The sequence below is a fragment of the Apaloderma vittatum genome, unplaced genomic scaffold (assembly GCF_000703405.1).
Source record: "Apaloderma vittatum isolate BGI_N311 unplaced genomic scaffold, ASM70340v1 scaffold10260, whole genome shotgun sequence".
In the NCBI taxonomy this organism is placed as follows: Eukaryota; Metazoa; Chordata; class Aves; order Trogoniformes; family Trogonidae; genus Apaloderma; species Apaloderma vittatum.
This window is the reverse complement of record NW_009693989.1, coordinates 15,286-30,483: the sequence shown is the minus strand read 5'-3', so window position 1 is coordinate 30,483 and position 15,198 is coordinate 15,286.

Here is a 15,198-nt window from a genome sequence, read left to right as displayed (position 1 = left end):
CTTTGTTTGCCCTTAAGTAGTTGCTTGAGGGATTTGGGGTTTGTGTGGTATGGGTAATAGGCTTTTCTCCTCTAATTCCGACCTCCTTGAAGTAAACCTTCATGTCTGAAACAATTTTACAGGAAGCAGTGGTAACATGACACTGTTATGTTTCACTTCGATATACAGGCTGAACAGGTAGCTCTTCTTACGTGTTAGCTGTGCATTTGAATGCCGATTCAAAGTGCTACACTTCTACTCCACCCTCAGCTGTTTCTTAATATAACTGCTGAATTTCAAAGAATAGATGCAAACATTATAAGACCATGAACAAACACATGAATTCCGTGTATAATGGAAAAAGAATGTAAATTTCAGCAGAGGATTTGTGAATTCCTATGTGAAGCTTTCTTCTATGTGTTAACCACAGTAACACACGACCGAAAACTTACTTGTCTTTGTGGTGGTGGTAGCATGAAAAGAGAATTCACTTGTCTGAGATTTCAGCTAATGACCAAAGCTAATTGAATTAGAAAGGAAAAAGAGCAGTTTTGGAGATGTTCATGGAAAGGTCCCTTTCTAAAAAATTTAGTCCCTAACCAGCTCTATTAGCCATGTTTCTGAATAGTTTGGCATAGGAGCAATCTTTTAGGCTCTAACTCAGTAAGACAATTAATGAAATACGTGTTATGCAGCAAACAAATTAAGCAGCAAACCTTAAGTTTGCTGAGAATTTCCGTGCTGGAAAATTCCCCTTTCACTGAAATGTCAATATAGTAACATTTTAGCATGTGACCAAGTATCATTGAGCATAATAATTTCTATTTCGTCATTTGTGGTAGTTTTAATAAGAAATGAAGGAGCATTTGAATTCCAGGCTGAGGTCGCTGCTACTAGCTGCTTATACTAGAGGCTGATACGCAGAAAGATCAGAGCTGACAACATTCAGGGGAAGGATGTATTATAATTTCCTGACGGTATTGTATGGAAGGGGACAGAGCTTCAAGGGTTTGCCCTCAAAGTCTTAATGCAGATCTTTCAGGTGTATATATTTTCTTTTACATAATTAGTACAGGTAACATTTCCCCCCTTATTTTTTTTTCTGAAAAAAACTGCAACTGGATACATCATCTCATTACTCAGAAATACTCTACTGATAAACATAAATAGAAAATTCTGAGCAACTATGATCCTAATCATTAAAATCTCATTAGTATTTATTTTCAGATAATACAAAAAGCTAAATAAGTAGTGACTCTTTGTTGAGCATCTCAAATCTAATCAACCTGAATCTATTTGCAACATAACAGGTTTTTTTTTCTTGGTATACAATGCAACGTGCCCATTTATTTATTCTTATACCTTTTAGACATAACAGCAACACTGACTTTGAGCATATTGCTGTTCTACTCTCTAGGACTTGCAGTGACAGATGTCAATCAGCTCATAACCTTCTGATGAAGAAGAAACATTCAGAAAAAAAAAATGTTTTGACATCACTGCTGATGTTTCATTGATACAAATTAAGAAGTCATCAGTATCCCAAGGTCAAATCCCTTAGCTTCATGTAAGTTGGTGCCAGGACGAACAAGCGCTTTTGCTCTACAGACCTGTAGCTGAAAGAATTAGCTTTTGAATCTTGAAGTCGTGTGTTCAAGAAAAATTAATTCATAGTTGTGTTTCTACCTGCTGGGGGAAAATGCAGATGTAGCACAGTTGTAGTTGTAAAGAAATAACGCTAGAGAGCACTGGAAGATTTGCGGAAGGAAGCGTTGCTCGTACTCTCATTTGTTCCCTAAACTAGGCTGAAAAACTTGTAGTTAATAAGCGCTCGAGAGCCCGAAATGGGATCTCCTGATGTTGGCCATGCGTTTCTGTACTTCTTTAAACTACAAGGGGGTCAAAAAAGTAGTTACAGAATCAGAAAACCATCAAAAAAATCAGGAAAGAAGGGAGCTGTGAAAGTCTATAGTTCAACCTTCTGCTCATAGCAGGGCTAACTTCAAAACTAGATAGAATCATAGAATAGTTTCAGCTGGAAGAGACCTTGAAGATCATCGAGTCCAGCCTTTGTCCCAGTCCTATCAAACTATGTCACCCAATGCAACATCCACCTGTGCTGACCTATGCCCCCCAATGCAACATCTAGTCGTCTCTTAAACACTTCCAGGGACAGTGACTCAACCACCTCCCTCGGGGCAGCAGTCTTGCCCCTGTGGGTTTTAATGAAGGACAGTGATCACGCAGCCTCTCTGGCCACCTGTTCCAGCACTGCACCGCTCTGAGGAAGTAAGAAAATTTTTCTTTCTGCAGCACTGCATCTTGTTCTCATTGCCTATTCTACCCATCTGAGAGGAGTCTGGCTCCAACGTCTGTATATCCCCCTCCCCATCAAGGGGTGGACAGTGGCAAACTAGACTCATTTCCCCTTAATATTCCCTTCTCCAGGCTCTCTGGACCCTGATTCTGACACCCCTTCCCCACCTTAGTGGCCCTCCACTGGGTTTGCACCAGATTGTCAGCATCTCTCTTGAAATAGAGTGCTGAAAAGGGGACAAAATACTCTAGCTGTGGTTTCATGACCATATTGAGCAAGGTGAAATAAGCACTTGATAGCTGTGCTCTTTTTTGCCAGTGCAGCCCTACCTTATGCCCTTAGCTTCCCTTGCCACAGAAGCATGCTGCTCATGCGTTGCTTTTTTGCTAATTTGCCCGAGGAGGGGGGGGTGTCCCACAGAAAAGGGACACAGGCACCAACAGAAGGATAAGCTTATTTTACTGTCTATTTCAGAGTATTACAAGAATAAGGCAATGCAAGCTTATTATGCTCTAGTTTAAGCAGCAAGGAGAACAAGTAGGGTAACGCACCGAAACAGTACTATATGCAGTTAGCGGTAGCTATTAAGAAAGATACGTTACCAATCGCCTTAATATCATCATCCAGATCCCCGGTCGCTGGGGAGCCCCTGTTGCAGCGAGGATTCTGGAGAACCGTCCTGGCAATTGGGAAGTCCTACACAGTGCGTCCACTTGTAGGTGAGGTCTCCAAAGTCGCTGCAAGAGGGTCCAGCTTTTATACTATTAAATAAACAACCTTGCATAACTTCAAATGTGGGAACATCTGGTGTTGTTAGCTCCGTTGGATTCCTCCCACACCTTGGCCAGGGCTAAAAGAAGAGTATAAGGGAGTCTCCCTATCTGTTTTGGTCCTTTATCACATATTTCTAACCCAAGCCAGGCCTCTGGTCTCACGGTCTTGTAACATACTTCTAACAAAGCAAGAGGCAGCTAGTTTTCCCAGCCTTGCACCTGGCCTTTAGATAAAGCAAAGTCACCCTGCTGGTTCTCACCGCACATTTAGTCTTACTGCAAAGCTTTTACAGATTGGCATTAGAATATATATATGCTAAAATAGATTATCAATGCATCACATATGTGATTAATACTATATAGTCTGGGGTTGTGAGGTTTATCTATAGGTCAGCTTCAGTGCAGGGCCTATGACTTAGGCCCTAGAACTATGGTTGGTCAGCATGATTTACTGCTTTTTTTTCTGTGATACCTAGTCTCAGGCTTTTTTCTGTGTTCTGGTATTTGTTCTAGGCTTAATACTATTATGTGTTATATATGTGTATATATATTTGTATGGTCTAAGAGATTTTTAAACACTAATAGCTCATTTTGTGTTTTGCTGGTGCAGAACTATCCTATTGTGATGGGATCTCAGTCAGATCTCATCTCAGTTCCAGTCTCTGCAGCATACCCAGAGATACTTGCGGAAGCGGGAAACACTCCTCTGTCCCATCTTTGAATTTATATTGCAGGCTGCTTGTGTCTTTGTAGCAGATGGAGAGAGAGATGCAGTCCCAGGGGGCTCCTCATCTGAGACATAAAGTTAGAATGTAGTGAATCTCTTCCTGGAGGCATTAACACTGTTACTCTGAGGCTTAACTCAGATCACTAGACTTGGTTGAGATGCTCCCATACAGTCTTTTTCATAGATGCAGCCTGAGGAAGGTCAGCATATACACCACTGACACAGTACGTGTATTGTGATTCAAAAATGCTGTTATTGCTTATACGTACATTTGTCCCTATCATTTGCAGAATAAATATTAATTAATTGATTAATATTAGGAACATTAACTTATATGTTGCTCAGTGGCAAATCTAAAACATTTGTAAAGTTGCTCAGTGGATATTAATTGCAAGCTGTGTGTGATTTAGCTACCTTCTGTCCAGTCAATCCACACAACATTTTTGCTTCCAATTTCATAAGCAGAGAGAAAATTATTTCCAGAAAGCACCGCAACAGTAAATAAATCTGTTAATGGCCAAGGAATGTCTAACTCTACGTCTAAGTGCATTTACAGAAAGCGCTCTGGAACACATGGGAAGAAGGAAACCAATGTAGCTGTATTTAGGTCTCACAGTTTGTACAGGAACAACCTGCAAATACATCATGCACCGATAATCAGCCTGCTCTACTGAAAAGGGTGCTGTGCTGAGAGACAGGAGTGCTGAGCAGTTCCCATCCTCTGATACTGGCCTGCTGAGTCCTTTTACTTTTGGGCAATCTTTTTACTTTTATCCTTCCAACAGTGTCCTGAGAATACTGACTTCTTTGCTAAATGTTCTCAGAATCACAGGTTAAAATGCTACCCTTACCATACAGGACGGTAAGACACAGCAGCTCTGCTAGATCTGAAGGAAGGAAGGCTATGTCTGTATGTCAAAATAGAGCACACTGTGGAAGGTTTAAAAAAAATCAGACCTCAACCTCCAAGTCCACATGGTGCGGTGCTGCTGTGTGCTCTAGGGACTTTACAGTGTATTTGCATCAAATCAGAACATATTCACTCAAGAGCAGCAGTGCGGTCATGCTGGGGTGATCTGCATCTTTACCAGCATCTCTGCAACATCTCGCAGATATGTCTTCTGTTGCCCAAAGAACTAGACGTGGTTGTGTAGGCATATGGTCTGCAGAAAGATGCACCAGTTTTCCCCACCAGTTTTTCTCAAAGTCAGAGAAACAGGGTTCCAGAAGACCAAAACATAGTTTATAACATCACTAAGAACACACTACCTGTGCAAGTAGTCCCAGCAGGCTCACTGCTTCAATCATTTGAAGGAAAAGTAATTCAGTATATGAGCAGGAAAAAAGAGAAGGCAATATGACAGTGTTCACTAGTTCCTTCCTGACATGCCATCACCAAACCGCTGAGGAGACTGAGCATGTTGTCCTGCCCACATATTCCCACCACTGCTTAGCATTGAGAAATGCATCCCAGGGAATACTTTACACTCACAATAAATAATCTGCACAGCAACATTTTGGGGAATTAATCCGAAGTTCAAAAAGAGTTGACAAGTCCACCAAAAAATCCAAAACCCCACATAGGTCAAACCCTACTTGCATCTCACATGCTGAACATGAAACTACCATCATGGAAATATTCAGCTTGCAATCTGCAAGCACTGTCTTTTTTTTTTCCTTTCATTCTTTTTCTTGGTAAATTCATGGGTTTTGTCTGTTTAGATGATATCTTCTCTGCTGCAGTGTGGGATAACAATGCACAGACTTTCCTTTATAGCCAGAAATGTCTTTGGTTGTATCCCTAGCTCTGATGACGTTTTCTGGGTGCCACTCTTGCACCTCATTGTACATCCAGGCTCTGCTCTGACATAGGGTTTAGAATCAAAACCCACACTGGAGATCTGCTCATGGGATTCACTCAGTTTAGCCTGGAAGCCTCTGGCTTGCAGCTCAGCCTTCGGGAAGTGGTAAGGTCCATTTTGTTGCCAGAGCAGCAGTTCACGTTCTTAAAAATGTGCACCACAAGGCAGCTGGAGCCCTGGGCTGAGCCACCTGTTCTGTGGCAGAAGGTGCTGAATTCTGCTTTGCAGCCCACGTTGTTGTTTTCAGTCTACTTTTGCCTTCGCACGCAATGAAGCACACACTGTCACACCCACAGGAGGGGTGTCAGCTGCAGTTGTTATCACACTTACTCTGTGCGTGACTGGAACTGGTAACTGTGCGAACACCAGAACAGTACTGAGTGATGTTCCTCGGCCATGATGGTTAGAAGGGGAGTCTCGATGTGCAATCAGGACCACATGTCAAGATGGGGAAGAACTTGAACTGACATTCACTTGACCACCTCAACAGAAGCTCCAGACTGCCAAACCCTAAATGATGTGCTGAGGAATCCTAGACAACAGCCCCACTCTTCTCCCTTGCAGATGCTGCAAGAAAGTCTGAAGAGCCAGATATCTTCCTGCTCTGGCATGTTCTACCCAGTGAATCCAAAAGACAGGATAGGGTGATGGATGCAGAGAGAAGTTAAGTCACATGGATGCCCAACCCTGACTACAGCTTTTTGCTGTTCGGGCAACTTTTTTCCACTGGAGTAACAAATTAAAAAGACTATGACATCTGAATGTGAAAACAGGAATGATCAGGCTGAATCAGGCTCTGCTTCTGAAGCATTTGTTCTGAAAATAACACCATCAGACAGCAGCGTGTCATCACAAGCAAAAAGTGTGTTCAGATTCTGGAGATATTTTTATGATAAAAGTGCAGCTGTGACACTGTCTCAACAAATGAGAACAACTCCGTTACGTGGAATTTACAAGAAATGCCAACAATTTATTTTAAGACACATGGGACATAGTGAAAGAGGCTTACTTTATAAAATTTAACATTAGCCTGTTAGCTTGTTTGCTCTTAGATAACATGTAAGAAAATGTACCTACATGACATATGGAGAAGCCAGAGGCAGTGCCCTTTGAGGGGCTCAGCAAAAGGATCAGAAGCAATGGGTACAAGTCGCAGCCCAGACACTGTGACCAGGCAGAAGGAGAAAAATTCTCTTTTTCGTGAGAGTGGTGCAGTGCTGCAATACATGCTCAGGGAGGCCATGGGATCCCTGACCATGGAGATTTCTAAAACCTGCCTAGACAAAGCCCTGAACAACCTGATTTACCTGTGGTTTGAGCAGGAGTTGTACTAGAAGCGTCCAGAGGTCCCTTCCTCCCCAGATGACTCCATGATCCTGGAATTTGCAGGCTGGCAATCTTTATGAGCAGTGGGTCGTTTTGCTAACAAATATCTCTTAGTTCTCTGATGACCTTTTCCTACAGCAGCTTGGATTTTTTCTTCTGAAAGTGCTATTGGCAATGAGAGATTACTGGGTCAGACCTGGTAACGCACATCTGGGTATTCATAAATAAGGCTAGAATTGAAAACTAAAGCAAAGAAAATAATGAAAATACTTACAGAGTTGAAACTGACACCAAATACTTAACAGCAGTGCAATATCCATTTTAAAAGAAAAAAAAAATCATAGTTTTCTAATAGGATAAAAAGAATCTTAGAAAAATGTCTTGAAAAAGTTTCTACTCACCTATTTCTTCTAGAAATTAAATTTCACCTTCCTCGTTCTAAGTCTTAACAGTGAGCACATCATGTAGCCTTCAAATGCAAAATGAGAACCTCTACTGCTTATGGCTAATTTGTAAGTGCGCTTTGAAAAATAAGTGCATGCATTTGTCATTTTCTTCAGGCAAGAGAGAATCTGCTTAGTTAAAAGGGATGTAATTGCCTGGTCTGCACTGCACCCTTCCTGAGATTGCTCTTGCCTATGAAAATGTGTTGGAGAGGAGAGGAGAGGAGAGGAGAGGAGAGGAGAGGAGAGATGTTCACCTAAAATAGAAACATTCTTCCACCAGCTCAGAAAGACTCACACTTACACCGAATATACATGATTATATCTTGACGGTTTTGAATCATTTAGGATGATGTGAGAAAAGACTGCTTAGGTGTGTATGCAGTGATGGAAAGAGAGACTGAGAGATCAAGCAACCTAATTGGCCTTCTAGCTCTCCTTTATGGACTAAAGTTTTTTTTAAAAAAAAAAAGGACAAATAAGGAAAGTGAGTTTTGGTCTGGGGTTGGTTTTTGAGGGGTTGTGGGTTTTTGTTTTCTTTTTTTTTTCCATTTCAGAACCTAAATATCCTGCTGTAAAAGATGGCGAGAGGCTCAGCAGGGGGAAGTAATGGAAACTGATTCAATCAGAAGAAAAACGTTTGGTTTCACATTAGGACAAGTCATATGGCTGGCATGTAGGTTGCCGTGAAACAAACACCATTAGTATGCACTTAACAGTATCCACATCTGCATACTGATCACTTTGTGGCTGATGACAGAGTTAACAATGATTTAGAAATGTTGCATGTAAGTTGTACCTGAGCGGCACTTCTGAGTAATCCGTTCCATGACTGTGAAAGGTTCATTTATTTTCCCTAAAGCTTTTTGTTTCTGCACTTAACACTGTTACTAACATTGAAAGGATGAAAGGAAAAGATCAGCAATATAAGATTACAAACCCAAACTTTTTTCATTTTAATCTAGAATATTATAAGTCCCATTGAATGTAACAGAACAGGTGAACAGGCTATATTGCAGAATGGAAACATTATTTTCAGTTGACCCATGTAGGTTTGTAGAGCTTATCCATGTAGAATTCTAAAGGAACTTTCTAAGTGGGAATAGAGCACAAAACTGACAGCATAGCTCTTAGCAGGAAATGTCAGGACTGTGCGTGCACAGGGCTTTGTGTCCGCGTCTTCTGAAATGTATTTTTAGGCTTTAGAAGAGCTTTAAGTTTCAAATCAAATCTGTGGACCTTCTGTCTTGTTTTGTTTGGTTTGGTTTTGTTTTTCAAAAATGGCAGACAAAACTACTGCCATCAAAATAGCCTGCAGCAAACACACGGGTCATGAACATGGAGTTAAAGGCAACTCAGACTTTCTGCCTGTGAAGTTGCTGGGTCAAGCGGGGGACAGCGCAAGCTGCTTAGGAGCAGCAGCTCTGGTCCTCTTAACTACCTTTACAGCAAAGTATTGAAAAGGCATGGATCATATCACTTTTTATTTTGATTTAAATTTAAGGCATCACTAATATAATCTAAACTCAGTTGTTAGACCATTATAGTACTTGGTGGATGGAGCAACTTAGAATTCGAGTTACATTTTTACAGCTCTGACTGTGGTTGCTGTTACATTAGCCCCCAAAACATCTTATACTGATATATATCTTGTTCATCTTCCTTTTAGATGAATAAGCTATGTAAGATCATGCACATGAGCATAATACAGCCACAATATGGACTGTACTGCTTTAGCTATTCTCAAGCGAACTAGCAAAACTTTTTGTAGCTGTGTAAGTCCACGTTCTGGGTATTCCTTAGAAGCTTTGCTCTGCTTTGGCCAGAAAGATTTATATATATATACATATTAATGAAAAGAATGGGTTTTAATCTTCATTTTCTTGCATATTCTGAAGGGCAGGCAATCATACAAGAAGAAACAGAATGGTGGCTGAAAATAGGCTTTGAAGCTGTATTGAAAGAAGTAACTTCCTTCCTTTTATCTGCTTCTCAGCCTTCCTCAGAGCCATAGCACAGCGTGTGTGTACTTCTGGAGGCAGGCAAAGCTGATACAGGATGCAACCCCCTGTTTTAATCGAGCTCTTTCCATAACTCAGACAGACTTGCTCATCAATGGCAGGTGATACCATGTATGTGGACGTGGCAATGCTACCGAGGGAAAGACCACACGTTCCTTCTCAGACATCGGTTCCAGGTAAAAACATCTGATCAGCTCTCTCATAGACTGTTTTGTCTCATGTGCGCTCTCTCTCTCTCTCTTTTTAATTTTTAAAATTGCCACTGGATAATACTAGAAGAATCTATGCTATAAAATGCTGCATGCAGGAATCACAGGAAGAGTGAAAATTTGCGAATTGTGGAAGGGAGCTTCACAAGGTACAGATCAGCAGAGCTACTCCTAAGTCAGTACCCCTGTGGGGTAGTGTCTCAGATCTGGTCCATTGTTATAAGTACCAGAATAAGAAACAAAAAACTGTTCATTTTTGAAAAATGAGCATCATAGCGTTTTTCTTTATTATTATTTATTAAGAATGAACAACAGGATCAAAAGCCTGGTAGAATATGCTCCACCAAGTTACTACCTCATCCAAATATCAGATCAATGCATTTTATGATGCCTTCATGGAAAAGGAGTAGCAAGTTAACAAGTAAACCTGAAAACTAGTGGCAGTCGACAGTGCAGTCACCTGTGTCACTGAAGGAAGTACTGAATGACTCCTAAAACCCACTTGCTCTTCCTCTTTAATTTTCCAGTAGTGATTTTCCCAGAACCACATTATCAATCTGTGATGAGTTCATATATTTGTGACAAAAGACAAAGGATTAAGTCAATATTCAGGGTAAGGAGACAATTTAGGCATCTGTGCTTTTTTAAGTAATAAAATTTTCACTCTTTCGAAAAAATGCAATTCATTCATGAAAGCATTTTGTCAAAATTCTGGATCACAGCTAATAAGAATGCCAGGTTTTCACTATGAGCAAATAGGAAATGCTTGTGGTCAGAGTGAGATGATATTTTCATGTCTTTAAGGTTCATTAGTAATGAATGTATTTAATTAGTTAAGGAAACAACATTGTGCAATTACATCTTTAGATGTTCTATTTACAATATAGATTAATAATGATGACAGTGCTCCAAATGCATGTACTTAAAATAACAGAAACAATATATATTTTTAAATATTTTTAGAAGATCTGTATCTAAAAAATAAAAATTATTTTTTATTGTATATATAACAGAAAATACTTAAACTGTATGTTCATGCATCCATGGATGTTGTTTTTACTACTGTAACACTAAGTGCAGAGCATTAGCCTAGAGTTTTACCCAGTTTCTAAGCTGACATAATTTATTTGCAAAGAGAGAGACATCAAATCTTGAAGACATTCCAAAATGTCCCTTGATTGTGTTGTCTAAAGAAAAAGTTTGACTTTGAATGGGGCAGGCTTTAATTTTCAATGACATTTCTCACTAACAGTCTAGATTGTTCTTGTTAAATCTCTCTTGAATAGATTTTAGCCACAATAATCAAATAATTTCTTGGTGTCCTTTTGCCTTTATATCTTTCACTCTAACTTTCTGAAGAACTCCAACTGTTTTTGTGGATCCTTTCCTGTTCCTTCTCCAATGTTTCTATCTCCTTTAAAAAGTGCATCTAGTAAGGCTCAGTTACGCTGCCTCAGTTATACAGAGAGAAGTCCCTTAAGTAATCTTTCCTTCATAGTTTATAACTCCTAGTATCACCTTCCCCCATCCTTATATCTGATTATATTCACATATTGGCCTTGAACTTATAGGGCTGTCATTACGGCTCTCTCTTATTTATTGTTTTGTTAACCTCATCGCTTTTTTCAGATTTTATTAGCACTTATATTTCTACTTACTTTGACACAAATTGACAAAGCACCAAATAGCATTAAGCAGTATTTGATCTCATATCAGTATGGAATATACTAGAAATATCTCCCCAATGACAATTATTTCTCTGTTTCCTTCATTAACATATACTAACATGGGCTTTATTGCTATTAAAATAGGCAAGAACTTGAGCCATATTATCATACTTTAAAAACTCAAATCAACCATTTCAGTTTTATGTTCCTTTAACACTTTGACCTAAATTCAGTCATAATGATCCAGCTGGTGGATGTTCTTTGATTACAAGAAATTCCTCATAAAGGAGAGAGTCATTTCTACTAAAGAAAAAATGGGAGTAAATGCAATTTAACCACAGAATTAAGTCTGTAATTTTAAAAAACTTGGTAGGAAATTCAGGAAAAAATCCTGACATGTGTCGAGCACGTTGAGCAATGTTCACAAAACAGAATTAAGCTCAGCGTAAGTATAGCAATGGTCAGAGTAAAGGTGCCTCAACACATAGTGAATCTTCACTGAGATGCCCTGAATTTCTTCACCTCAGGGAGGTGAAATTTCTTCTTCTCAGGGAGAAGAGTCTAGGATTTTAGCATGGTGAGCTAGGAAAGGCCCAAAGTAGCTCATAGGACAGAGCAATGACGCAAGGTGCTGCTCCATCAGCCAGTTCTGGGAGTTAGATCCTTCCCCGCAAGCTAGAAGGAGCTCTCTCCTACGTGGACTGAGCTCATGGCTGCTTCAGGCAACGCATTTACAGCACATCCCAGTCTACATGAAGGATTTTCAATGCCTTCTCCAGTTTGGAGTGGGAATTAGAAGCTGATTCTCAAAGTGGAGGGTCTCATCTCCAAGGTGATCAGACTCTGTGTGGCAAGTGTCACAAGCTCTCCCTTCAGCACGATCCCAACCATGTGGCACACTGAAATGCCTGCTGGTGGATGGCTAGTACCCACACCCCTCCCTTTGCCAGGTTTTGTGCCATTCTTGGTCAGGGATGTCTTATCTTGCAGAAAAAGAAGCAGCATCAAGATGGACATGAGGGAAAGCACACAGCTAAAACTCTTACCGCAGAGGAGGGAGAGCTAGGTTTAATCATCACTGTAAATTTTGACAGGTGAATGCTCCAAGTGGCAGATTCCCAGACTTTAGGCAAGACTTCCAGTCACTAGGCTATGGGAAAGTGGAACGTGCCCACCACCTCCTCGTGGCTGCGTTTTGTGCAAGTTTCAGACCATTAGAAGCAATTTACTGGAGCAGTTGCTGAAAAACACGAGTAGGGAGCAGAGCTGATTTGCCCTGCTAAAGCGTAGCTCCTGTCTCGATCGGATGTACATGAGAGGTAAACATGAGGGGAGCTGAACTTCTGCCAAGGCTCTCTAGTAGTTGAGTAGGTGTTTTAAATATGTAAAACCTGGATTTGAGAATGAAAGTCTCTTTACAGATGCAATGCCCACCCCTTTTTTTCAGCTTTTCTTTATCCGTGAGAAAGGGAATTGTTTTGGTCAAACTGTACAGTGTTTCTTGGCAGTTCACTCAAATGCTGTTGTTCACTCAAAGTCTGTTCAATGCATTTTATGAGGACAAAGAAAAAGATACAAAAATCACTGGTGGCACACTTGCAAAGAATGTCTAAGATTGCAGCCTAATGATAAGGAAAGCTCACTCATTCAAAACCGTTGGGATAAATTTCATAGACAGGACAAACAGTGTTAAACAATGTTTAACACAATGTAGCAATAAAAAAATGTCAGGAGCTGTAAATTTTGGAGGCTGCAACCAGAAAAGCGAATGAAACGTATTGGTTGTGATCCTGTTGCAGGAGGAAAGACAACACTAAGTTTTAACACAATCAGCTACACTTCAGCTGTCAGTCAGTTGCTCTGAATTACAAGGACGAGGTGATTTTTGGATGCTGTAGCAGAACATGTTGAAGAGGAGTTAGTAGGTGGTGCTATCTGTGCACATGCTTTGGTGGGCTAGGAGATGCCTGTACTTCAGAACAGATGTTCAAAAGTAGAAAAGTGTTCCAAAAATACAAATAAGGATAAATACAGCCTGGAAATCCATTTTCTAATGAAAGACACAGACAGTTTTTACTTCCTGGTTTACTCAGGAATAATTTGAGAGTCACCTGAATATGGTTCATAAATGAGTATGTACGAGATCTCTCTTCTAGCAGAAAAACAAACTGAAGAGTTCAGTTACGTCATCAAACTAGCCCACAAGTACTTGTAGGTTGCTATTAGCTCTTCCCTTAGCTTCTTGCTCCACTCTTTATACTATTCGGTCCCTCCAGGTCTTGACCAGATCCACCCTCTGCTTGACCTTCTCCACCCTCATGAATAGGGTGGCCCACATTTGTACACAGTGTTCCAGGTGAGGCCACAGCAGCAGCTGCTGGAGCAGCACAAGATCTTCCCCTGTTCGGGGGGGGGCAGCCAGGTGTCTGCTACAGTTGCCACGCCGGTGGCTTGCAGGAGCCGTGATGGTGAGGATGCACCCTAAGCTCACACAGAACCTGGTGAACAGCTCATCACAAGAGGCCAACAACTCTAAAGCCTGAGTCGCTAGAGCGAATGACCTGCCAGAAGCACTCCCTGTCTGCACACTCACTGAACAGAAGATTCCAGTAAATAGAGACATCTTTTTGCACTTGACTATTTGCATATAGAAGGGAAGTGAAATTTCATTTTTAGTAAGTGATAGAGACCTCCACCTAGTACCAGGGCTCCTTGTTGCTAAACTAGGTAAGGGTGTGCAAAGATCCAGTGGAACTAAGGTTACGTGGTATTTTAAAACCACTTTCTGATTTCTGAGGTCTTCACATTCAAATGGTCATGTGCCAATACACACTGTAGTAGAAGTAATCCCTTTTTAAATTAAGCGTCTCCATTTATAAGGCTAGTACATTTAAAAGTTTAAAAAGTCCTGACTGTTCCTTGAAAAATGTTTACATCCTAAGAAGAAAAACTTTTATGAGCATTTCTTTTTGAGAAAAGTTACTTACCTATACCATTAAACATAATTAATAAATATTCTGTAGTACATTGAACTAATAAATTGTGATAAAGCAAACAGCAAGATGTACTAGGTCAGGTTCTCTAAAGCACAGAACATCTTACTTGTATGAATAAACCTAATTTGCCAGTCAGGTCCTAGGTACTTTTCTTATTGTAAAACCTCTCCATACTTGAGGAATTCTCATATCAAGTGCTACCTCATTTTAGCCTAATGAGACTCTTTCTTCTGCTAAGCTTTCCCCTAATCAGTGAGATTTTATACAACACAAATGGTTTACTTCTTCTGAAAAGCACCAGTGATCACAAACTAAGGCTGTGGCACAGAAGGTTATCAATGATTCAGATTGATAAAATCTCACCGTTTATGGAAAGATCAGTCTACCAAAGGTTCACATATGTTCCATAAAACTAGCTCTACAAAACAACGAGCTAAACTAAATTTTAAAATGTGTTCAGAAAGAATCCATGTGCATCTAAATCAGACCATGCTATTTTAGTGTCTCTTTTTGTTCTCTTTTGGCAATCTGGAAAGGGATATCTCCATCCATCAGGTCAATTCCTCTGCTATTACGAACATCACGCAATATCCTGGCATAAACATTTTTATGCCTCCAAGAATCACGTTGCTGCAGAGGCATTTCTCTGCATGGCAGTTCTCCTTTTAGGTTCTCCCCTGCTCCAAGAAGTGGTGACGGCTCTAATGCTCCCAAGGCCCTCAGGATACCTCCTGACAGCAAATGGGATGTTTACTATGCAGAGTAACACAAGTCTTACCCGTTTCAGTCTGTCTGTCTGTTGGCCTCCTGATCCAGCCACAAAGGACCCAAGAAGTTCAAGCAAAGATTAGGGAGGTGGCTTTTAGTTACTGCTTGAC